At 36.5% G+C, this 26,254-nt stretch overlaps 1 protein-coding gene across 10 annotated transcripts in view; it reads left to right on the top strand.

Annotated features, from left to right (window-relative positions):
- DMD (dystrophin) overlaps positions 1-26,254 on the top strand; it is a 2,228,404-nt gene that overhangs the window by 1,312,629 nt on the left and 889,521 nt on the right. The window lies entirely within an intron of this gene.

The raw sequence follows: 26,254 nt of genomic DNA on the forward strand, positions 1-26,254 counted from the left end.
AGTGCCTGATGAACTATAGACGGAGGTTCATGACATTGTACAGGAAACAGGGATCAAGACCATCCCCAAGAAGAAGAAATGCAAAAAGGCAAAATGGCTGCCTCAGGAGGCCTTACAAATATCTGTGAAAAGAAGAGAAGCCAAAAGGAAAGGAGAAAAGGAAAGATATACCCATTTGAATGCAGAGTTCCAAAGAATAGCAAGGAGAGATAAGAAAGCCTTACTCAGTGATCAATGCAAACATATAGAGGAAAACAATAGAATGGGAAAGATTAGAGATCTCTTCAAGAAAATCAAAGATACCAAGGGAACATTTCATGCAAAGATGGGCTCAATAAAGGACAGAAATTGTATGGACCTAAGAGAAGCAGAAGGCAATGGCACCCCACTCCAGCACTCTTGCCTGGAAGATCCCATGGGTGGAGGAGCCTGGTAGGCTGCAGTCCATGGGGTCGCGAAGAGTCGGACACGACTGAGTGACTTCACTTTCACTTTTCACTTTCATGCATTGGAGAAGGAAATGGCAACCCACTCCAGTGTTATTGCCTGGAGAATCCCAGGGACAGGGGAGCCTGGTGGGCTGCCGTCTCTGGGGTCGCACAGAGTCGGACACGACTGAAGCGACTTAGCAGCAGCGATTGTCTTATTTATTCTCTATTTTCTTCACTTAATGTAAGTCCCTTGTGAAAGCTCACTGCTGCATCCTCAGCGTCTAGAATAGTACCTTGTACATAGAAAGCACTCATGAAATAGTTATGGAAAGAATTTTCTGAATGAATGTTCATGTAATTGCCAAATCCATTGACTTCTCTGCCATTTGATCCTGTTGAATAACATCCCTGGTCCTCCTCTTTTTTAGACTCAGAAGCACTTTATTTTATATTTTTAAATTTTTTATTGGAGTATAGTTGCTTTACAATGTTGTGTTAGTTTCTACTGTACAGCAATGTGAATCAGCTATATGTATATATATATATATATATCCCTTCTTTTTTGGATTTCTTTCCCATTTAGGTCACCACAGAGCATGAGTAGAGTTTGTTCCTTGTGCTATAAAGTAGGTTCTCATTAGCTATTTTATACATAGTGTCTCTAGTTTATATATGTCAATTCCAGTCTCCCAACTCATCCTACCCCCTCTTCCCACCTTGGTATCCATACATTCTTTTCTCTTTCTGTGTCTCTATTTCCACTTTATAAATAAGACTATTGATACCAGTTTTTGCTGATTCCACATATGTGTTGATATATGATATTTGTTTTTCTCTTTCTGACTTCACTCTGTATGACAGGCTCTAGGTCCATCCACATGTCTACAAATGGCCCAGTTTCCTTCATTGCTGGGATAGTCCTAGTTATAGTCCTATCTCATGCCTAACTCTTTTCTTGGCAACTCTCGCTTTCCTCATCTTAAATATGTGCCCCCACCAGGTTCAGGCTTGGTGTTGCCTCTTTCTTTCACTAACCTCAACTTGGTTTTATTTCAGTCTCTTGGCTTTAACTCTTCCATCTGTTTCAGTTCAGTTCAGTTCAGTCGCTCAGTTGTGTCCGACTCTTTGCGACCCCATGAACCGCAGCACACCAGGCCTCCCTGTCCATCACCAACTCCCGTCTGTTTATACCCCACTTTATCTCCAGTTCCACTACCTGTCCTGTATTTGTAAACCCTGAAGAACTTCACACTTGCAGATCTGTGTAATATGGCGATAGCCATATGACTTCAACAAAATCATTTCCCTTTCTCCTTTGAAGTCACCCTTGATCGACTTTTCTGTTTCATCCTGTCCCTGGCTGTTCTGGAGGTTCAACTTTCTCCCTTCTTCCTCCACCTTTCTCCCTTCTTTACAGGCCACACTTTTGCTTTTCAATACCTTTTTTTGTTTGTTTGTTTGTTTTCCAAGTTCTTTCTTAGGTAAAAATCATACCACCTTATATTGGAACTGCATCAGATCTCCTCTTGCTACCTTCACGTTCTCCTTTCCAACCATTTGTAATATTGTGCATGTGTGCTCAGTCTTTTAGTCATGTTCAGCTCTTTTGTGACCCCATGGACTGTAGCCCACCAGGCTCCTCTGTCCAATGGGATTCTCTGGGCTAGAATGTTGGAGTGGTCTGCCATTTCCTCCTCCAGGGAATTTTCCCGACCCAGGGATCACACCCAAATCTCTTGCATCTCCTGCATTGTCAGGCAGATTCTTTACCACTGTGCTATAATATTGTGATCAGCCTTAAAAATCACCCTGATTGTGACATTTGTCTACTCAAACCTTCAGTATCCCCCTTTATTTACAGCATCTGGTGTAAAATTTCTGTCCCTGGTATTCAAGGCCCATTCTAATATAGTCTCCAAAGTATCATTCCTAACTCTGCCCATATTTTCAGGCCATCAACTTGTCCCCTCAACTTTCAAAATATGGTGATTCTCAGGAAAACTTGTAAATTACTCCTCTATAGACCTTTTGTTTGCCATCCATTCTTGAAGATATTTCTCTCTCATCTGAACTATAATCACTTTTGCCTATAAAATTAATTTAGAAATTAATCAGGTACTGACAAATAACATGTCTCCCATTGCCTTGAACCTTTATTTAAAACTTCATTTACTTTTTCCTATGATAACATCTTGTTTCCTAACATAGTATTAACTTCTAGAGATTTACTTCAAATTTTGTAGATTATCTTATACATGGTAGCAGTTCAGTAAACACCTACTGACCTGAGTTATTAATGCCTTTATCTAATTTAATCTGAGGAAACATTGGTACTATTAAAACCGTACCACAAGGATTTGAATAAATGAGCCTTTGGTTTTTAAAATATAGTACTTAAGTTATATTGTTTTCTCATAGTCACACCTTAATACTTTTTATTTTTAATTAATGTTCTTTTTATTGAAATATATTTGACATATGACATTTTGTAAATTTAAGGTGTATAAAATGTTAATTTGATACACTTATATGTTTTAATATGATTGCTGTTGTAGTGGTAGTTAACACCTCTATCATGTCACGTAATTATCATTTCTTTGTTATGTTTGGAATAATTAAGATCTAATCTCTTAACATGTTTGATTATAATTCAATATCATTGCCTATATTTACCATAGTGTGCATTCTTTTTTTTAAATTGAAGAATAGCTGATGTACAATACTATGTAAATTACAGGTGTACAGGCAGGAATACCAAGTGGTTAGCCATTTCCTTCTCCAAGGGATCTTTTCAGCCCAGGGACTGAACCCAGGTCTCCTGCATTGCAGGCAGATTCTTTACTGTCTGAGCCTCCAAGGAAGCCCACAGGTACACAGTTTAGTGAGTCACAATCTTTTAAAGGATATACTCCCATTTATAGGTACTCTAAAATATTGACTATATTTCCCATCCCTCATTGTACAATATGTCCCTGTAGCTTATAATATACATCATAGTTTGTACTTCTTAGTCCCCTACCTCGATGTTGCCCCTCCTCTCTTCCCTCTCCTCACTGGTAATCACCAGTTTGTTCTCTGTATCTGTGAGTCTGCTTCTTTTGTTATATTCACTAGTTTGTTGTATTTTTCAGACTTCACATACTAGTGATACTACACAGTATTTCTCTTTCTCTAGCTGACTTATTTCACTTAGTATAATACACTCTAAGTCCATTCATATTGCTGCAAGTGGCAAAATTTCCTTCTTTTTATTGGCTGAGTAGTATTCCATTGTGTGTGTGTGTACCACATCTTCTGTATCCATTCATTTGTTGATGAACACTCAGGTTGCTTCCATATCAGTAAATAATGCTGCTATGAACATCAGAATGCATTGTATTGATTCAAATTAATGTTTGGGGGTATATATATATGTATATACACATATATACATATGTATATATACATACATACATACATATATACATATATATATATATATATATATATGTCCAGGAGTAGATTTGCTGAGCTATATGGTAGTTCTATTTTTAGTTTTTTTGAGAAACCTTCATGCTGTTTTCCACAGTGGCTACATGAATTTACATTCTATCCAGTGGTGTACCAGAGTTCCCTTCTTTCCACATCTTCTCCAACATTTGTGATTTGTGTTCTTTTTGATGATCACCATTCTGGCAGGTGTGAGCCAGTATCTCATTGTGGTTTTGATTTGCATTTCCCTGATTGTTAGCAATGTTGAGCATCTTTTCATGTTCCTATTAGCAATCTGAATTTCCTCTTTGGAAAATTATCTATTCATAATTATCTATTCATAATAATATCTATTATAATTATCTATTATCTATCCTTTTGTTAATCACATTGTTTGTTTGATGTTGAGTTGTGTGAATTGTGTGTGTATGTGTATGTGTATGTTCGTGTGTTTGATATTCACTCCTTTTGGTCATATCATTTGCAAATACTTTCTCCCATTCAGTAACTACCTCATGTCTGTCAAATAGATGTGTTTGAGCTTCCTTCATACATTTAATAAGGCAGTACCCATGAACTAAAGAAATTTACAGTCTTTGAAATTTGCTTTAAGAATATTTCTAAAGGCAATCTAATATAGTGTGAAAGAAAACTAAATTGGGCTAGAAGTTGAAATATAAGGGTAACAACAATCTCAACTTCATCAATTTACCTTAAGCAAATCACTTAATTTCTGTGCTGAATAATTTTATGTGTCAATTTGCCTGGATCAAGCTCAGGGTGGAAGGGGTGGTTGTGAGCAGGCATTTGGTCCAGCATTATTCTGGGTATTTGTGTGAAGGTGTCAATGGAGAGTATTACCCCTTCTGTTGGTTCTGTTTCTCTGGAGTATCCTGACAAATGCAATTTCTCTGAACACTGCTTATCACTCTTCAGAGTTGCAAAATAGATGTAAAATATATCCCTGATATTTCATAGGGTTATTGTGTGGAAGTTTTTCAAATTAATTAATATGCTCTGTAACCTATAAAATACAACAGGAATGGAAGACGGTACTGCTCTTAATGTTATTATCCTTAAATAGCATTTTTCCCTGTTGAGTCAGTTTTTTTTTTTTAATACTTCTGCAGAATCTTATTGCCATTTTACTCTTGCTAATGTCCTAAGGCAAAGACAATATAATGCTTTGTTTAGCCAAAACTTTAGACATACCTGGCAACTGTGGGTGCCTTGAAATTAACTACAAAGGAAAATTAACATTAAGCACTGCTTTCTTTGCCCACTCAACAAATAGTTTTTTTCTTATACCTCCAATATGTAGACCCTTTTCAAATCTCACATTTTAAATTAAAGTTAATGATGGGCTGAAATTCATATATAGAACTATCAATAGTTATCATCTCTTCCTAGTACCTCAGAGCACCTAGTCATACTGAATATGGAAACGTTATATACAACCAGAATGGGGATGAGGGGAACCAGGAGCAGGCTATTAGAGCCCTGAATACATAAAAGTTACTGAGATAACTGCCCCCGAATTAAATGCATTTGTTTAGTGCATTAAAGATCAATTGACTTGCTCAACACTATTCAATAATAATAGAATTATTTCAAAGCTAGGCATAATTAAATAAGCTCCAAATATTCCCTCGGTGGCTGTCGTTTGTTGGGTTGATTGATTGACATTTGACTCCCTATCATCAAAAGCCAGTGTTGGGAAACTTACCCTGATGATAATACTAATTCACTGTAACAAGAAAGCCACTTTCAGTGGACTGAATGTTACCCAGGATAGATGTATATAACCTGCTACAGCAGAAGCTGGGTCAATACAAACAGACTTTGGCACTTGGCCTAGTTCTTGCTACCATTACTTTTCTCTATTAAGGACAGAAAGTGATTGTGTTGGTGCACAGCTGAGTTTCCCTTTTATATAATATAGCAAATATTTTGCCATTTCACAGGCAGAGGAAACAGATCTAGAAGCATTCCTTATGCTTGTCAAAAAACCCATTCACTGTTAGTAGAGGCGTGGACAAAATTTTCTGATCCAGTAAGAACATGTATGAGGGGAAAAACTTCATCTGAAGTGTTACTTGGAAAAATCGAAACCAAGAATTATTTATTTGCAAAGGAGGCTCTTAAAATCTGGCTGCCTCAACATGTATTTTTCTCCTTGTTGGATCCAAAATCTTCAAGAATTGATTAAAAGACAATGAGCAACCTACAATACTTCAGTGCTTTTGAATCAAATCAGTAGCTAATAAGGACAGCAGGTAATCATCACTTGCAATTGAAGGCCGATTTACTACTCCTAAAAGTTCTACATAATAAAAATGGCTTTGGAAAATATATGTATAAATTGATGTTTAGAAGATAATTTTTATCAGCAATGCATAACAGAGCCAAGAAAAAAAATCAAAATGTAAGAACCATGTGCCCACTATAAGATTTCATTTTATCCTCACAACAACACTAGGTGGTAGATGCTATTATTATTATTCTTTTAGTTTTACAGATGAATAAACTGAAAATTAAGTGACTTGCTTGAAGTCAAATAACTTGTAAGTGAACAAATGATTTTATCTTCTAAATCTTACTTCTCTGGAGTTGAATCAAATCAATCACCTACCATTCTGTAATCAAGTACAGATTTCTCATCAATTTGGATAACTGTGTAATAAGTTCTTTAGTCTGATTTTCTATCTAGGGTACTGTTTTCTCAAACAAGGCAGTATATATCTGACTTTTTTAAGTTACTTAGACGCTGGAACTTAGGCAGTAGATGAGAGTTACTACTGAAATAATTTTTTTTTAATACTTAGGAGTTGTTTTATTAGTACTGTCATCACCTCTATTAAAATAATGTGAACTTATAAAAGGCAGAATACACATAACCTAGAGAGAGAGATTTTTGAGTATAAAGACCATAGTATTTGAATATAGCTGTGATCTTGCCATTTTTCCATGTTCCAAAAGATGATGATGAGCACATGGATTTAAGAGCAGTGGTCAGCTAATTCTTTCCCCCATATGGTTATTTTGACATGTTTCCTCCAATACTCATGAACACAAATGAAGGTCTTCTTTGGCAAATCATACTGAGCTTTATTAAGTGATTAAATTGTGACTTTTAAAAAGAATGATAACTCAGTAACATTATTTCAAATGTCTTGTACTCATGACATATGGACAGAGAAATGGACAGATAAATGACCTTCCCCTTCACACACACATCTATGGAACTCAACACTATCACAGTTAACAGAATTCAAATATTGTCTCACTATTTTTCTCCATATGCACATACAAACAAGAACACTTTAGTTTTAGTTCTGTGTATGTTTAAGCTTATTTTTCATATTTAGAGAAAGGCCTTATGGTGGTTGTTTCATTTTCATTTTTCATATTCACCTATGATTTTTAAAGTGCAGCATCTGAAATTTTTGAAAACTCATAAAAGTATTTTTTAAACTAAAACAATCATATTCTTTCTCTCCATACATTGTTGCTTTCAAACTTTCAGTGATTTTGTAGATTTTTTTTCTAGTAAAATAGAATAGTATTACATATACTATTTTACCTTCTATTATTTACTATTTTGCTTATATTTTACTCAGTCATCAATTATACATTTTTTATTTTTAAAGGCAATATGATAAAAATCTCAAAATGAGTATAAATAATTCATTATTCTTCAATTACTGGGAATTTGAATTGTTGCCAAATTTTGGTCATTCTTATGACTATTCTTATTTATAAATTTGTAGAGTTGAGTTCATTACATGCTACCCTTCCTTGCACCTCCAGCTGTTTTTATTTTTTTCTTTCAGTTCTTTTTACTCACACCTTTACCAAACCCTCTCTTAACTAGGGACTTCACACATCCTATTTTCTCCATCAAGATAGACAATTAACTCTCTTATTCTTGGCACATCTTCCATTTCAATAACCTCACCACAAAAGTCATTCCTGGACACCCAATAAAAAGTTATATCATTAACAGTTCCCCTATTGGCATTTCCACCATTATTTTTTAAACAGTGTACTGTGTTTTTCTTTGTACTGTAATAACAGTTACCACAATTTGTGTGTGTGTTTGTGTGTGTGTGTGTATGTGTATTTGTTGTTTGTCTGTGCCCAGACTGAAATGCCAAGAGGTTAGAACTGTCTCGTATAAGATACAACCACACTCAATAAAAACTTACTGAACAAATTAATTAATCATCCTAGTCTTAGAGATAAATGGTTACCTTATTTCTTACTTCTGTATATTTTAGATACATAGAACTAAAGAGATAATGCTTGTTGTCAACCAAAACCTAAATGTCAGTATTTAACTATGTGAGAGCCTCTCAACTTAATTCACACTTACCCAAAGGCTATTATGCAGGTGCAACATAACTATTTTCCTAAATGTTGATTTTCATATTAAAAAAATACAATTGAATTTTCAAAGCATTTTTTAAAAATATAACAGTCCAAAAAAAAAAAAAGAAAAAAAGAATATAACAGTCCATGCTGAGGGGTAGGGCATTTCCTTTTAAACACTGCCAAATTGTCAAATAGAGAATGCATTAGTATATTTGAGATTTCTAAATCATCATGTAGATGTTTTGTTTTTGGCTTTCAGTGTTGAATAGCAGAGCTTCAACCAAATAACCTTCATATGCTTAATCAATAATAGAAGAGAACTTTGTTTGTGTTTATGGTCTCTTCTGAGTTTCTACTATTTTTGTGAATTCCTCTCTTTCTGAAAGAAATAATAGCGACTTACCACCACATTATGACAATGTTTCTATCTCTTATGGTGATTTTCAAAATGAAATGTGATTTTTAAATCCTTGCAAAATGAATCACTCATATATCATTGGGTTTTAGGGCATGTGTGAGGTTTGTTAACCTGTCATTTTCACAGTATATTACTGTAAGAATACACTGAAACAAATCATTCCACATAAATGTGGGCCTGAGTAGACATCTTTCGGTTGCAGCAACACTTCAGATGAGCCTCAGATGAGCTCATCATTTCAGATGAGCATTCAACCTTGATTTTTTGTAGAGAAAAAGGTAATGTGCACATTTTCATTTCTGGAGATTGGCCATTGAAAATGCTAGCTTAAAAATCTGTCTGTTTGTACAATACCTGGTCTGTTCATATAACATCAAAAATATAAATGTAAGAATAAAGCTTCACCTACTCACCAGTGTGCATCTTACCAACAAGTGCATCTGAAAGAAATTAGAGCCTTGTTTGTATTTTTTCATCATGTTAGTACAGGACTTTTTAATAAAAATAAATTACTCTTGAGCATATTTGTTTGGATAACAAAAAAAAAAAAGGAAAAGATTCATCTGATTGATAGTGGACAGAATTTTCATTAAGTTTCACAGCAAAAAAACCCACAAACACACAATTGCATCATTCACCTTCTTGTTTCAGATGAAACAGAAAATTAGATGCAACGAACTCTACAGAAATGTTCAGCATGCATATTTTAACCATTAAATACATTATCAAGAATCATGTCAGCATGACATTCTAATATAACAGCTTTACAAAAACACGTAATGCAATCTAGGAATGCTGTGGTCCTCTCTAAATCAGCTGCAAACATATTCTGCATTGATATATTTCTCATTATTTTGATTCACATTTTTTATATAATGATCACATTCAATACCGTCTGAACCACCAGGGAAGCCCAATTAAATGTACAAACACTATAAAGTGGAATGACAAAATAGTGGGGTTTTTTAAATAGGAAAACCTGTATCAAATAAGCTCTTGGTTTATTATGTGCACAATAATTTAAACATGTATGCAATTTGCCTAATTTTGTGTATTTTCTACTTTTCATGTGCCTCTCTATCTCCGTAATATCACAGTAACTGAGTCAGAAAATAGGCAGTACTGAGTAGGGGAACCTCACTGAAACACACATGGTGATCATCTGGATCCTAGTCCTGGTTCTCACACCTGGAGGATGAGTCAGGCCAGAGAAGTCATTTAGGCTCCCAATTCCTCATAGTTTTTTAAAAAAACCACTTGATTGAGGCATGCTTGATACTTATGAAGCTATACATTTTTAATGTGTGCATTTGATGATGTTAGAAGAAAGTAGACATCCGTGAAACCATCAACACAATTGATGCCATAAACACATCCATCACTTCCATTCCCTCATCTTTAATATGGGGATAGTAACAAATTTTTTTATTGCTTACTTCATATATCTGTGCAGGTCTAAAGTGAAATAATCATCTGAAAGCACTTTATAAAGTATGTAAGAGTAGTAGATTATCCCTAAAAGATAATTGTAATAACTGTCTTAGCATAGTATCAGGAAATCAGTCCTGAGTGTTCATCGGAAGGACTGATGCTGAAGCTGAAACTCCAATATTTGGCCACCTGATGCGAAGAACTGACTCATTTGAAAAGACCCTGATGCTGGGAAAGATTGAAGGCAGGAGGAGAAGGGGATGACAGAGGATGAGATGTTTGAATGGCATCACTGACTCAATGGGCATGAGTTTGAGAAAGCTCGGGGAGTTGGTGATAGATAGGGAAACCTGGCGTGCTGCAGTCCATGGGGTCACAAAGAGTTGGACATGACTGAGCAACTGAACTGACAGTACCAATAATATCTTCACCAATTTAACACAATTTTCTATATGATCAGTAACATTCCTGGTCTGAGCAAGGGATCATAGCAGAAGCAATGAGTAGGTAGATAAGTTGTTGCTGAATCTGGAATCTCTTGTGAATGTCTCAGATTGTTCTTCTCCCCCATGCTTTTTTTTTTTTTTTTTTTTTACAACTTTCTTTTCATGTTGAAAATATGATAATGCTTTAAATGTAAAATACAAAGCTAACTTTGTCTTTACTGATTAAACATTTAAAGTGCTTACTTAAAGGAGCAAATTGAGTTTTAGGTTTTATTGATTTATACCCTTCTTCAATCCACAAAGGATTTGAGACAGTGTATAACAAGGCTTCAAACTATAACATGAAATATTAATAGAAAAAAATGGAACCAAGCAAGATAAGCACTAAAATTTTATGTTAAGGCCAATGGCTCAGCAATAAGGAATCTGTCTGCGGTGCAGGAGAAGCAGGTTTGATCCCCAGGTTCAGAAGATCCCCTGGAGAAGGAAATGGCAACCCACTCCAGTATTCTTGCCGGGATAATCCCATGGACAAAGGAGCCTGGTGGGCTATAGTCCATAGCATCGGAAAGACTTGGACAGGACTGAAGGGACTGAGAATATATATTTTTATTAAAGATAAGAAAAAGGAACATAAATATGGGAAAAGTGTGGTATAGAGTAGGAGTTTGAGGACATACCTCCAGATCATAGAAGTCATTCCTAGCCATTTATTTTGATTGTCAAAACAAGATGAGAGCTATTTTCCTAAAATATGTTGGCTGTTATAATTCTGAGTTGTCCCAATTTGCATATTTGTCTCAGTTTTTATGAAAGACAGCATGTTCATAGGACATCAAGTAAATTGGACCTATGGAACTTTAAAAAACTCTTTCCCCTTGATGTTTTCATGGTAGACATTGATTTATTCTAAGTACGTAGAAAAATAGCATTAAAGAGAGCTATGAAATGATGTTACAGATGATATTAGAAGAGCTTAGTGACATTAACTGAGATGTGATGGATTATCATTTACAATTAGGAGTATCTTTTGTCCACTATACCCCTGAGTAAGTTTAATACTATCTACTTGAGCAAATAATGTAGGGAATTATAAATGCTGCAATCTTAGTATATAAAGTGAGATAATCTTATTTTGAAATATTGCATTTGAATAACTAAAATACAGCACTAGGAAAGGCTATGTTGTATGTTCTCTGACTCTTAAGTAAAACACCCAGATAACATATTTTGTTTGAGTGACATTATATTAATTTATTTTACAAATGAATATAGCCTATTTTTTTCTGATTGAAAAGTACACTTTTTCATTGCAAAAATGCATTCAAAATGATGAAAGAAAACCAAGAGTAAATCATTCATCTCATTTCCCATTTAACATTTTTATTGCTTCTCATCTTGTCTAATTCTAGCATGCCTCTCTTCAGAAATCTCCCTCCTATGTAGATTCTTCAGTGTCCCTGCATCTTATTTCCTCTTGTTCTGTTCTTGTGTAAAGAAAATTTATTTTTGCCACATCAAATACATGGAGTGGTTCATACACCAGATCGTTGTCTCCATTCATTTTTAGCCAGAGGTCTTCAAATTTGTTCAGGTGGTAGGCAGCTGGTGACTCAGTGGTAAAGAACCCGCCTACCAATGCAGAAGACGCAGGTCCACTCCCTGGGTTAGGAAGATCCCTGGAGAAGGAAATGGCAACCCACTCCAGTATTCGTGCCTGGGAAATCCCATAGACAGAGGAGTCTGGTGGGCTACAGTCCATGGGGTCACAAAGAGTCAGACACGACTTAGAGACTAAATAACAACAAAGGCAATTGGACATTTCACTGCTCTCTGTAGAATACAGTGAAGTACTTATAGAGTTACTTCATTTTAGCAGCTGGGGACAGTTTTACTACCAGAAGAAAGAAATTATTTTAAGTTGCTTAGAAATGTGAAATTCAATTTTCATACTGCCTAAGAGATTAAACCAGAAACACAGGCACACATGTCCACCACAAGAACAAGTTGTCATCCAAACCCAAATGAGCTGCCTGACGTTGTCTTTGCTAATGAGTATTTGTTTGCTCCTTGTTCAGTCATCCAGAACTGCTCTGTAGCAGGACTAGATGGAAACCAGTTGCACTGACTTCTTCCCAGTTTTGAAAATTGGGATGACATTTGCTCATCTCTAGTGTTAACATAGTTCCACAAAGACCACTGACAGCAGGGTAGGACCGTATCCATGCAAGTTCTCTCATGTCCTGGGATATAATTGGTCTAGGGCCAGAGATTTTAGCTCATTTAGAGCAGCAAGGTGCTCTTTTAAAACTCTCTCACCTATTTTGGGCTTCATTTCTCTTGTACAGTTATGCTTTTTCCATTCTGATGAACATTGTCCCTGACAGAGCAGACGAGCAGAGGAGCTGAGCGGTTCTGCTTTCTGTGTCATCTGTATCCCCAACCTTCCCCTTCTGCCCTAATCAGTGAACCTATCTCTTTCTGCTGCTATTTCCTCCAAACAAAAGTGAAAAGGCCCTGAATGTTGTTTTTAACATCATCACAAGTCTCACTTACTTCCAGGCTCAACTTTCCCTCACTGTTTGTACTGTTCTATAGTGTTCTTTTTTGAGTATTTGCCCTCAGTTATGTCTCCATTTTCATCCCATGTTGATACACTTTTATCAATAGAATCAGAGCTCATTTAGGATCCCCTGCATGATGGCATGCATCTCGTTCAACACCACACTTCTTTTTAAGAACTCTTTGGAATTATTTGCAATGATGTGGTCAAAATTTTATTTTTGAAAGCCTCACAGGCTTCTTGTACCATTTTTTTTGTATGGCAAAACCAATACAATATTGTAAAGTAATTAGCTTCTAATTAAAATAAATAAATTTAAATTTAAAAAAAGAAAGTGAAAAAAAATTTTAAATCATGAGATCACTATGTTTTTTCCCCCTTCTTAATCTCACACACCACATGTATATTCATACACACTTTCCTGAAAGACAGATGCCACTTTGTCCTGTAGATTGTCCAAACTGACAGTTGTATATTGGGATGAAAGGGTAATGGTATAACATCCCTGGTGGTTCACTACGTCTGTCCCCACATAACTGGATTAGTCTTCTGAACCCTTTTAAATTTTGTCTGCAGGTGACTGAGGTTTGGCAATTCACCTGTCTTAGTTCCTTTCTTGCATAAGAAACATCAATATGTGCTTTACGAAGTGGGAGAGAAAGAAATTAAATTTGTTAGAAATCTTCATTCTTAACATGGCTGAGGTAGCGCTTAAATAAGGAGAGAAAAGCACTTGAAAGTGATATTGTTCTTATTTCTTAAAAGTACAATTTATAAAATATGACAGATTTACTGTGGAGGGGAGGAAACGTTTATTCTTATATAAAATTTGAACCTATTAAATTTAGTTCTTCATTTCAGTCTCTCATGATACTTTCACATAATAGATTCAGCCATACCATTTGTTTTCTGTGCATTCTTGGTCTATATGACTAGAGCAAATAAATAAGGAAGTATAGAAGGATGTCCCAAGGACTAAGAAGCAAAGATACTGTGTTCAGCTGAGTTTGTCAAGTGATTCTGCTCATAAAACCAACCCCTCAATAAAAAGAACATTTCCATCGCCTCAGGCCACCTTCAATTCCTATTCCCTGTAGGCACCTATTGTTAGAATTTCTATCACCATAGATTCGTTTTGTCAGTTCTTGAATCCATATAAATGGAATTGTGCAGTCTGTGCTATTTTGATCAGCATACTATTTTTGAGATTCATCTATGTTGTGAGTACATTAATAGTTCACTCCTTTTTATTGCCAGTTGATACTCCATTCTATAAATGTACCACAATCTGTCTATTCTCCCATTGATGGACATTCAGGCTGCTTTCAGTTTAGGGACATTTCGAATAAGACACTGTGAATGTTTGTGTACAAGTCTTTTTGTGAGCACAGGTTTTCATTTCTTTGGGGTAAATACCTAGGAATGAAATGGCTCCATCAGATCTTTAAATTGATAAGATATTGCAAAACACTTTTCTAAAGTGGTTGTGTCATTTTCTACTCCCACCAGTGATGGTAGAGAGCTCCATCAGCTCTACACTGCACCAGTATTATATCTTAACAGTACTTTCAATGTTTTCCATTTTGTGGAATATGAAGCGGTATCTTGTGGTTTTAATTTGTATAGCTCTGATGACTAACAGCATTGAACATCTTTTCATGTATACATTGGCTATTCATAAACAGTGGTCATTTGCCTTTCTTCTTATTGAGTTAAAGTAATATAATTTTGAGGTCATTGATATAACTTGGAAATTGGAAAGGACAGAGACATTTTCGTACTTTAAAAAAAAGTTGTCTTCAAACTCTATTGAAAAGCACTGTTGCTGCTTAGTCAGCAGTGTGTTTCTTTTGTAAAAGCACTGCTCCCTGGACATCTTTGTCACTAATAGAAAGTGCCAAACACTTTAATTTTCTTTGCCCAGTCTCTGAAGATTGTCTCTTCAGAACCAGCACTAATTTGTTGTTTAGAAGCCTATTAGGTATTTTTAAATTGTTGTTGTTTAGTTGCTAAGTCATGTCCAATTCTTGCCACCCCATGGACTAGAGCCCGGCAGGCTCCTTTGTCCAAGGAATTTCCCAGGCAAGAATACTGGAGTGGATTGCTGTTTCCTTCTCCATTTTATTTTATTGTATTTATTTTAAAATCTAGAAATGTAATTTAATCATTATCTTAAGACATATAATATGCTTATTCATTTAGTCATGTAGCCAATAAACTTTTACTGCTTAACATGGTGGAAAACCCAAACATTAAGAAAACAATGTCCTTGCACTAAAAGAAGCTCATAAACTTGCAACAAAAATCAGGATATTTAATTTTATATAGACTATGAAAAACATCCTACAGTTGATAGGCAGTAGGATTTTGCAGGCTAGATGGCTTCTAGTTGAAATTTTATTTATAAACGTGATAATATTTGGAGTGTGTTTTCATTTATGCATGTAACAGATGTGATTTGAGCACTGTGTAGCAGGCACTTTGCTAGGCACTAAGAAAAACAGTGATGATTCTCTCTCCCGAAGCTCATAGTCTAATGGAATGGAGTGAAAGAATTGCATAAGTAGACATGAGGGTATTTGTGATGGAGAGAGGGGAATGGCAAAGGTCTAGGGAATTGCCAAGGAATCACTGTGAGTTGTCCACGGATGAAGAATTGAAGAGTCAGTTGAGAAGCCTAGAAAGTTTTCTCATCCCAGAATGGTATGAGGTTCTGATTATTACCTAAATTATTTGGGCTTCATTAAGCAGATCCTGAGAATTCAGTATATATGTCTGAGCAGGAAACCAACCACCAGAACTGCCCTTCAGGAGAATTAATCTGGAAAGGGTAAGTATGATGTTTTGGTGTGAGAAGTGGTGAAGCAAAACAGGAGGAAGCATGACTAACATAGTGAAGCGTGGTGAACAACCAGCAGAGGAGGGGGAAGTAGCAGTGATAACTGGGCAGAAGGTATAACAGAATCAATAGGACTTGAATGGGGGAAAAGAAAGAAAGGAATAAAACAAAGATGAATTGGCAGCCTGGTAAAAACAAGAGAAATCAGTTTCAAAATGATGTTAATGTTGGCTTCAACACGTTTTCTTTGAGGTTTAAGTCAAATGGAAATGCTAAGGAGTGGTTAACAAGGAGGTTTCCTGAGACATAACAAATTTAGAAAACATTAACATTTGATAATTGAATATTTTCCATTTCACAAGTTAGATTTATAAGGAAGTCGAAACCACTATAGTTGGTTTCCACCTTTTTTTTTTTTTTTTGCAACTATCTCTGATCTTTTAGAGATTCATGTGAGTAATTCCAGAAGTTTTCACAGAAGACTTGCTTAAGTCATCTGCTTGTTTTTTTCTTAGGTTCTTCTGATTTGTATACAGTTTAATAAGGTACAAATTGTTGACACTGTACAAATATAATAGAATCCATTCTGTGCCTCATTTGTCTGATTTCCAGAGTATGTATGTGCTCAGTCAACAAGAGCTACAGATTTGTTTTTTGTCATCTCGTCTAATTCCATGAAGGAGAAGAGCATTACCATACAACAGATAATGAGTTGGAAAATAAGAAAGCTAACCTCAGAAATCAAGGCTTAAAAAAAAGGGGGGTAGCTTTTGTTTAATGCCTGTATAACTTGGCAAGAGGGACATATAAGACTTAGTGAGGCCCAACATGTGCTTAGAGGTGGATTGTTAGTGGATGTCTTGGGGTTCTGTTATCTAAGCTAGATGTTTAAAATCAATTAATTGATGTTAGACTCAGAGATCTGTTTTTAATCCCTCTTTATCTTATTTCTGGGCCTTTCCGTTCTCAAGAGCCTTAGAAACTAAACCTTACTTTGATAACTTGTTATTTGTAGAATGAGATTCTGGTGAAACACAATTATTTACTGTCTGTCTTCCATACTAGGGTGCTATATGTATTTCAATATTTTATTTTAACCCTTCTTCATTGGGAAACCATTCAAGAGTACTGTCATATCTTGCCTAGTTTTATGCTCAATTAATAAGTGAATACTTCTTGAACAGTTATTATGATAAGGGGTACCAATACCTCAGGCTTTGATAATCTTAATTACCACAGCCTCTGTGTTTCTTTTCCTGATCATCTCCCCAAACCTAGATACACATAGGTACACACCCATGGTCATAACACAGTCACACAAGTGATGTGATTTTGTTTGCATAGTATCTCAGTAGTCATAATACAGCATTGTGTATAGTTATTTGCTTGTTATTCTCTCCCCCATGAAATTGAATATTGATAGGAAAATATGAACTTATTTATCATTGTAAATGGAGAAGGCAATGGCACCCCACTCCAGTACTCTTGCCTGGAAAATCCCATGGATGGAGGAGCCTAGTAGGCTGTAGTCCATGGGGTCGAGAAGAGTCGGACATGACTGAGCAACTTCACTTTCACTTTCATGCATTGGAGAAGGAAATGGCAACCCACTCCAGTGTTCTTGCCTGGAGAATCCCAGGGACGGGGGAGCCTGGTGGGCTGCCGTATATGGGGTCGCACAGAGTCGGACCCGACTGAAGTGACTTAGCAGCAGTAGCATCATTGTAAAGGCATCAGATACAAAATGTTGGGTTGGCCAAAATTTTATTCCAGTGTTTTTGTAACCCAAAGGAAGTTTTTGGCCAACCCAAAATTTACCTATTTGTTGGAGTGAATCAAATTGGAGAGAACACTTACCTGCATTGAACAATTACGTACACTAAGCAGTCGTTTCGGAGAAGGCAATGGCACCCCACTCCAGTACTCTTGCCTGGAAAATCCCATGGATGGAGGAGCCTGGTGGGCTGCAGTCCATGGGGTCGCTAAGAGTCGGACAAGACTCAGCGACTTTGCTTTCACTTTTCACTTTTCACTTTCCTGCATTGGAGAAGGCAATGGCAACCCACTCCAGTGTTCTCGCCTGGAGAATCTCAGGGACGGGGAAGCCTCGTGGGCTGCGGTCTATGGGGTCGCACAGAGTCGGACACGACTTAGCAGCAGCAGCAGCAGCAAGCAGTCATTTAGAGATTATGCCACAGTTTAAAGCACATAGTATTCCTTTGAGTACAGAAAAGGAGTTTAAGGAACAAGTTTAATTCCTGATCTCTTAGAAAGCCACATGAATATATTTTAAATCATCTTTGTCCAGTGATTTTTAGCAATGGGTGGGTAAAAGATAGGGTATGTAGATACAACCAGTTTAATCAGAGTGATACTTTCTGTATTTTATTTTTTTTGAAATGGAGAATTGTGCTGCCTCTCAACTTTCTACCTTATACACATCATGAGATTGATCTGTTTTGCAGCAGATGAAAAGAAAATGTTGCAGTGTAGAAACAGAGCAAGGGCTAGTCATGACATTACTCCTCTCAGTTTCCTATGTAAGCAATTGTCAAGCAAATATTCAGAGAGTCCCAAAATATATTTGGGTCATGAATGCTACCTTTGAGGTTACCCATAATGTGTTCAATGAAAATGAAAAATCCAACTACATTCAGTGCCAAGTCCACATCACAAAATTTAGACTTAGCTCTGCCAATTATAATCTCAGTTATATTTTCAATCCTAATTTTTCTTCGGGGGCTCAGTCCAGTATCTCCAACTGCCCAGTTGACATATTTTCCTTCATTCACTTCTCCACTGAATGGCTAGATCCTATCTATTGAGCTTCCAAATCTCATTTGGTTTCATTAACTTTTCTCTGTTTGTACCACTGACTCTCTGATCCATGCAACTATTTTTCTTCACCTTAACTACAGTGATAACACCTACTAGGTAGGCTTCTATTTCTATTCTAGAAATTTTCCAATCAGTCTGTTCTACTGTAGCCAATGAAGAATAACACTTAGCAAAATTCCTGGCCAGTAGGAGTTGCTGAATGAATAGTTGTTTAGTCAATGAATAACTCAATGAAAATATTTGATAAACATGGCAAGTACTAATAAGAACTTCAACTTCAGAGCCAATGCAGTTAGACAATGAGATTAAATGAGAATCAGATGTTTCCAGCCCTGAATAAATTCCATTTACACATTATTTTGCCTTTAAAAAACAATGTTGTTGCTTTTTCTATATTCTTACTGCATCTTTTCTACCCACCAAATGGTGTTTGAATAAATATTTGTGTAGCTCCAAATTGATAAGACCTCTGGAAAGAAGAATAAGGAATATAAAAATGATCTGTGTCTCCTTTCAAATATTCTATCTTAAGAGCCAGTTTTTTGGTTGTGTGTAATATATTCTATGATGAAATAGCCCATATGTTTTTTAAACTATCCTAGTAATCACGTGGAAAGAATTTTATGCCTGGAGTCATATGTTCTGTTACCAGGACCACTTAATGAGAGCAAGCATGGTCGGAGACAAGAGCCTCCTTTTGATCAGAGAAAGGTCAATTTGTCTTCTTTACAAATCTAAGTAAACAGAGAGAAAAACAGCTCTTAAATGTTCCCAGGTAGTTCTCTGAACTTCTAATGAATGATTTAGAAGCCAAGAAGGATTGAATAAATCTGTGAACCTAGAGAGGCCTAGCATTGATCATAACAAAGTAAAACCTATTAACTTTGCAAACTTGTGTGCATTATAGTAACAATTTTCTTTAAAAAGCAAGGGCCACTAATTCAAATGTCTTCAGAGGGCAGTAGAATGCATGTATACTCCACCTAAAGGCATTCAAATTATAAAAGTCCTAATACTAAAACATGTCTGAGGACAGATTTTACTTGCAGGCTTCAGTTTCAGATACCCAAAGGCAGAGACTTAACATACATAAAGTTTATTCCTTTGGAATCTGCTTGAAATTGAGAAATACATGTCTGGGGGTTCCATCTCCCTGCCCCCCAGGGCATTATGTCTTAGGAAAGAAATAAAAAGGAAGAATAAACAGCCTGAGATAATCTCATAAAGCATGTGGTACTTAAAGTAATTTATGATGAATTCATTTGGTATCCACATTAATAGCAGTGATAATAATGAATGTATGTATCTGATGTGGATGAGATAAATACCTCCAAAGGAAATTTTATTGTAATTTGATATTAGGTAAATGTCCCATTAAAATAAATCACTACTGTACATAATTTTCCTTTAATTCATTGGCAGGGTGTTTGCTTTGGAAAAGGCACAGTCTAATTCTAGTTTCAGGAGAAATTCTCATTATTCTTTTATAGCAACCATTATCAGGAGCAGATGGGGAATTGCACCAACAAACGCGTCTACTATTACACCACACAGGAAAGAGTACTAGATGAAATCTAATCAGACCCCCTCCTGCCTCCATTTCCTATAACAAACTAACAAAAACATACTTGTAGTTTTAGTGTTATTATTAGTGGCACACAATAAATCAGGACTCCCCAACCCCCATGCCATGGAACCCTACCAGTCAGGCCTATTAGGAACTGCACTGCATAGCAGGAGGGAGTGGCTAGGGAGCCAATGAAGTTTCATCTGTATTTACAGCTTTTCCTCACCGCCTGAACCATCCCCCACCTCACCCCAGTCCCTGGTGCCCAAAAGTTTGGGGACCACTGAGATAAATGTGTTGTTGTTGTTGTTTAGCCACTAAGTCCCATTCGACTCTTTTGCCACCCAGGGACTGTAGCCCGCCAGGCTTCTCTGTCTAGAGGATTTCCCAGGCAAGAATACTGGGTTGCTGTTTCCTTCTCCCACACAGGAATTGAACCCGTGTCTCCTGCATTGGCAGGTGGGTTCTTTACCACTGAGCCACCAGGGAAGCCCCAATAAATGTTTACTGAAATGCAAAACAGATGAGACTAGGGGAAATACCAGGCTAACAAGGTGCATTTTACTTTTGATTGATCGTCTGCAAAGGCTGCTCCTCTCTGATTTAGTTGGCAAGTCACAAATAAAAGGTCTGTAGGTCTTTAACTAAAAGTAGAATCTGAGGTACACTTCAAATGTGAAGACATTTTATGGTTCAAAGAAGAAAAAACTCCTTCAGTACAACTTAATCCTCGGCTGTAAAGTCTAATACAGACATGAGTGCTACCAATGAATGACACTAACTGTAAATATTTTATGACTACCTATGCAGAGGGGAGGCCCTGAGTTCTCTCTGGGCTCTTAAGGGCCCCAAAGAAGAGGGAACGTTTAAGCTGAGCATTACAGACAGGTTATGAGTTTGATCTGCAAAACTTAGGACAGTCAAGTAAGTAGGAAGCCTTTCAGTTTTTACTGGGAGTTGGGGTTAAGGTTGGAAGTGAGGAGCAGCTATAGAGAATGCTGCAGAGGCAGAGGAGAGAAGAGGCTGTACAGGCACGTTACACTTTGCCTGGTAGGCTGGTATTTGGACTTTATATTGCAGTAAATATGTAGGCATCATTCTTGATCTCCTCATTCTGGGCTCCAGACCTTGATTCTTGCCTCCTGCATCTTTTTTACTGAAAAATTACCATTTTTCACTTTTTTTCAATCCTTTTTTACTTTTTTTCAATCCTTTTTTGTGTACTTCTTTCTCCCTCACTCTTGCCTCACTCTTGGATTTCTCCCATTTTTGCCATCTTTCAATTCTTGTCACTCTCCTCATGAGATGCTCTTACAGGATCATCAGGTCTTCCATGAGAATAGAATCATCTAGCCCATGAGTAGGCTAGATTGATTGTGTCCTGTTGGTAAGCCTGCTATTTTGCTTTAGTCTTTGTATTGCTTCCTTACAAAAATTATTTATCATCAAATAATAATGTCAAAAGATACTTTCTGAGCATGTTAAAACCTCTGAAGACAGTTGTGACTACATAGTGTAAGAATTAACATGAGAGGCAAACGTGTCCAGTTTATCTCTGAGTAAAGGACCAGAAATAATTTTTCAGACTCTGAGTTGAATTCTAGGGACTGACAAAGAGGAACAGTAGCAATGAGCTTAAGACAGAGTAAAGCAGAAGGTAAAAGAGGATGAAATTGCACCATAAATTTCCATCTGGCAGTTTCACAAGTCTCTAAAGTATCCATATCATTGCATGTTTTCTCTTGACCAGTGAGCAAACTGAGGCAACAATTAATCTGTCTCAAAATAAAACCTTAGCAGAACCACCAGTAAATCACAAGATTAGATTTTTGATATGTCCACTTATTCAGCAAAGGTTTGTTTTTCTCTCCTGTTTCCCTCAATCTTTACCTTTTTTCCCAGTCACTTTTTGTCTCTTCTGTTTTCCTGTTCTGCCTAGTTTGTGATATTTTGCCAGTTCTTTATCTCCTACGTAGCTTATCCAATTTGTCATTGTACAATTCCCTGTAACTGCTTCTTAGCTTCTTCTTTTTCTTCATCTGTCACATTTTATTTTCTGTTGATTTTGTTTTCATGCAGTTTTGGAAGGTTTTGCACATATGCTTTTTTAAATTTATGCAGTCTTTTCATATAAGACGTACTAGTTTCTTTGTCTCATCTTTTCCTTCTATAAAAACGTAGCTGTTCTTCCTTGCCTGTAATTCTTCTCTTCCCTCAATTTGACCAGACTTGGAGGATTGAGATATATGTATCACTTTCTATAATTTAGGAAATTTTCTTTATTCAAAAGGCATACAAGAAGTAAATAATAATGCTGTAACTCTAAAACATGCCCCTCCTGTGCCACTGCCTGCTCCACATATTTATTGCCTAACCTTTCTCTAATAATGTATCTGCTTTGTACACCTTTGTCCTCCTATACCCAGAGATTCTGCTGCAGCTGGTTTACTGTGAAATTCTGGGCTTTTATATTTTGAAAAACCTCCCTAGGGGAGTCTGATAAGGAGTCATTATTAAGAATGATGCTTTAATATTAGAATCAAAACACAATAAGCTTTCTAAGGGATGATGAGTAATCCAGTCAATTTAATTACGATTTTTTTCTATCCCAAACTCAGACTAGATGTTAATTGCTAGAGAAATAGGTAAGGATGCCTAGGACAACAGAACATGAATGTGGTATCAGAGCTTAGAAATTTCAGCAGTAGTGAATAATTTAGCACTTAAAAAAATTAGAAGTTATAGAATGAAAATTAATTTGTTTTGCCCTAAGTGATTGAGGTTTTCCATTTAATTGTGTAAATCAAGTCACGTCTTCAGGCGGAGCAGCTAACTGTGAAACAACATGTACAAGTTTTAACTTCCTGTTTGGGTCCATTATTTTGCCTTCTTAGGCTTTATTATTGAAAATTCTCCTCAGATTGATCATACACTGTAAATACTTCTCCTGATTACAAAATCTCTTCACACAAATGCAATAGACTATTTAATGAGCTCTCTTTCACAAAATAAAAAAAAAAATTCTGAAAGCCCTGATTTGGGACTCTACATAAAATGAGATTTAGATCTAACAATTTTAAGTTATTGCTTCATTCTTAGCTACTCAGTTCTATCACCTATCTGGGAAATGAAAATAATAAAACCCATGTTGATTCTACAATTGGATTGTAAAAGTCACTGTAGCCATCAGCCATGAAGTGGAAGAACTGAGATCAAAAATACAAAGCAAGATGCCTGAGATAAAAATTGTGATGTTTCATTAATTTATAGCATTATAAACCAGCAGTAAGAATTCTTTGATTCGTTAACAAAGGTTCAGAAGGCATTTACTCTATCATCTTATTACTCAATGTGTTGTTCCCACACTAGTGATAGACGCTTGTTAGAAGCTGAAAATTCGGGGCCCTCCTTAGACCTACTGGATTAGAATCAACAGTTTAGCAAGATCTCTAGGAGATGTGCACATTGAAGTTTGAGATGCATTGCTATAGCACACATCTTACAGGTGTTCCATGCATTATTTAAATTTTATTTATTTATTTTAATTGGAGGCTAATTACATTACAATATTGTAGTGATTTTTGCCATACATTGACATGAATCAGCCATGGGTGTACATGTGTTCCCCATCCTGAACCCCCCTCCCACCTCCCTCCCCATCCCATCCCTCAGGGTCATCCCAGTGCACCAGCCCTGAGAACCCTGTCTCATGCATCGAACCTGGACTGGCAATCTATTTCACATATGGTAATATACATGTTTCAATGCTATTCTCTCAATCATCCCACCCTTGCCTTCTCCCACAGAGTCCAAAAGTCTGTTCTTTACATCTGTGTCTCTTTTGCTGTCTCACTTATAGGGTCATCATTACCATCTTCCTAAATTCCATATGCATACATTAATATACTGTATTGATGTTTTTCTTTCTGACTTACTTCACTCTGTATAATAGGCTCCAGTTTCATCCACCTCATTAGAACTGATTCAAATGCATTCTTTTTAATAGCTGTGTAATATTTCATTGTGTATATGTACCACAGCTTTCTTTATCCATTCATCTGCTGATGGACATGTAGGTTGCTTCCATGTCCTATGTAAACAGTGCTGCAATGAATATTGGGATACATGTGTCTCTTTTACTTCTGGTTTCCTTGGTGTGTATGCCCAGCAGTAGGATTGCTGGGTCATATGGCAATTCTGTTTCCAGTTTTTTAAGGAATTTCCACACTGTTCTCCATAGTGGCTGTACTAGTTTGAATTTTTAAAAAGTATCTCTAACAGCTGTGGGTATTGGACACCATTGGAGGTACAAATTAGAGTCATCATCTTTCTCCTGTAACTGCCTCCCTGACTCTGGTGTTCTAGGCAAAGATTTCCCCATTTCAGTAGTCATTCATGATTGCTGGATCCAGCTAGTTCCCTAACCTTCTTAATTGTGCCTTAACAGTTCATGTTACTTCTCGCCTTTCTGTTCTACTGCATTGTCTAAACTCTAGGTTTAGCCCCAATACCCACCTTGCAGACTCCTGTCCTGGCTGTTTTACCAGTGTCCCTGCTTTAACATTAGCCTAAACTTTGCCCCAGAATCACCTCCGAATACAGCTCTAGCTCCCACACCCCTGTCCTTCAGTCATTTTCTGTTGCTCTCCACTGAATTGCAAAGTCTTTAATAAAAAGCAGAGTCCTCTCTGCCCAAGCCCACTATTAATCCAGGGCTACACCTCTCCATAGACTTCCACTCTCATACAGTGACATAGAGTCCAAGTGTGTACTTGAGATCAGATCACAGAAATTCCACACCATAGGCTAGCCTTCTGCTATCCTCTTGTGGCTCTGACCAAACATGTCCCTAAGGCCTACCCATTCTTTCAGTTCCAAATTACCCACCATGGTCTCTCCTTTTCATCCTTCCACTGAAGTCATTTCTCTTCTAACCTGTCATTTATAATTACTTATCTAATCTGTCTGATCACCTTGCTTACTGTCTTACTGAATATAATATAGCAAATTATCCTTCACACTTATGTCTAATCTTCTCAGCTATATTTTATACTGCCTAAAACCTAGAAACTTGTATGCACATCTTGGAATCTCTAGGAGATCTAATGATACCATGATAATTATGAGCACTCCTCTTCATCCACTTTCTGTATTCATAGATTCATGCATTCATTCAACAGATACTTACTGAAATCTCTCATGAACCAGATGTGGTAGTAAGTGTCAGTAATAAGACTGAATAGGACACCATCTCTGACTTCAAGGAATTTATGGTATAATTTGAATATAGACACAATTTGTTATGAATGGGGCTACCTGTTACTAAGCAGTGACTGTCATATGCAACACTGATCTGAACAGATGTTCAGAGTGGAATATAAATAATGGAGCAAAATCAACTAGTTGCAAGGAAGTATCATGTGTTTGTTAGAGCACATCTCATGCTCACTTAAGAGAGTATGATCAGGAAAGCTTATGAATAGTTCAGTGACTGTGCATAGTTTCATAATCATTGTGAAGTACTATGTTCCTAGAATAATGGCCTGTTCCCATTTTTGTGGATTTAATGAATCTTTTAACTGCTGAAGACATACTATCCAAAATTCTGGTATTTAAAATAATAATACATGAAAGCAGTAGAAAACAAAAATCCAACAAGTTTATCCGTAATGAGAATCTAAAGGAGATTTGACCCAGTCTTAGAAAACAGGCATTGATTCATTCATTTGGCAGGCATGTGTTAGAGTTTGTATGTTCTTGGTTTGGGGCAGGAGAATATAAGAATATTAAGTTAACTAGAATCATATGTTCAGGAAAGTGTTCTGAACACTGACTGTCTCATCTATACATAAAGATTTGTGAGTCCTTTAGACTGA

This window comes from Bos javanicus, chromosome X, assembly GCF_032452875.1.
Source record: "Bos javanicus breed banteng chromosome X, ARS-OSU_banteng_1.0, whole genome shotgun sequence".
Taxonomy (NCBI): domain Eukaryota; kingdom Metazoa; phylum Chordata; class Mammalia; order Artiodactyla; family Bovidae; genus Bos; species Bos javanicus.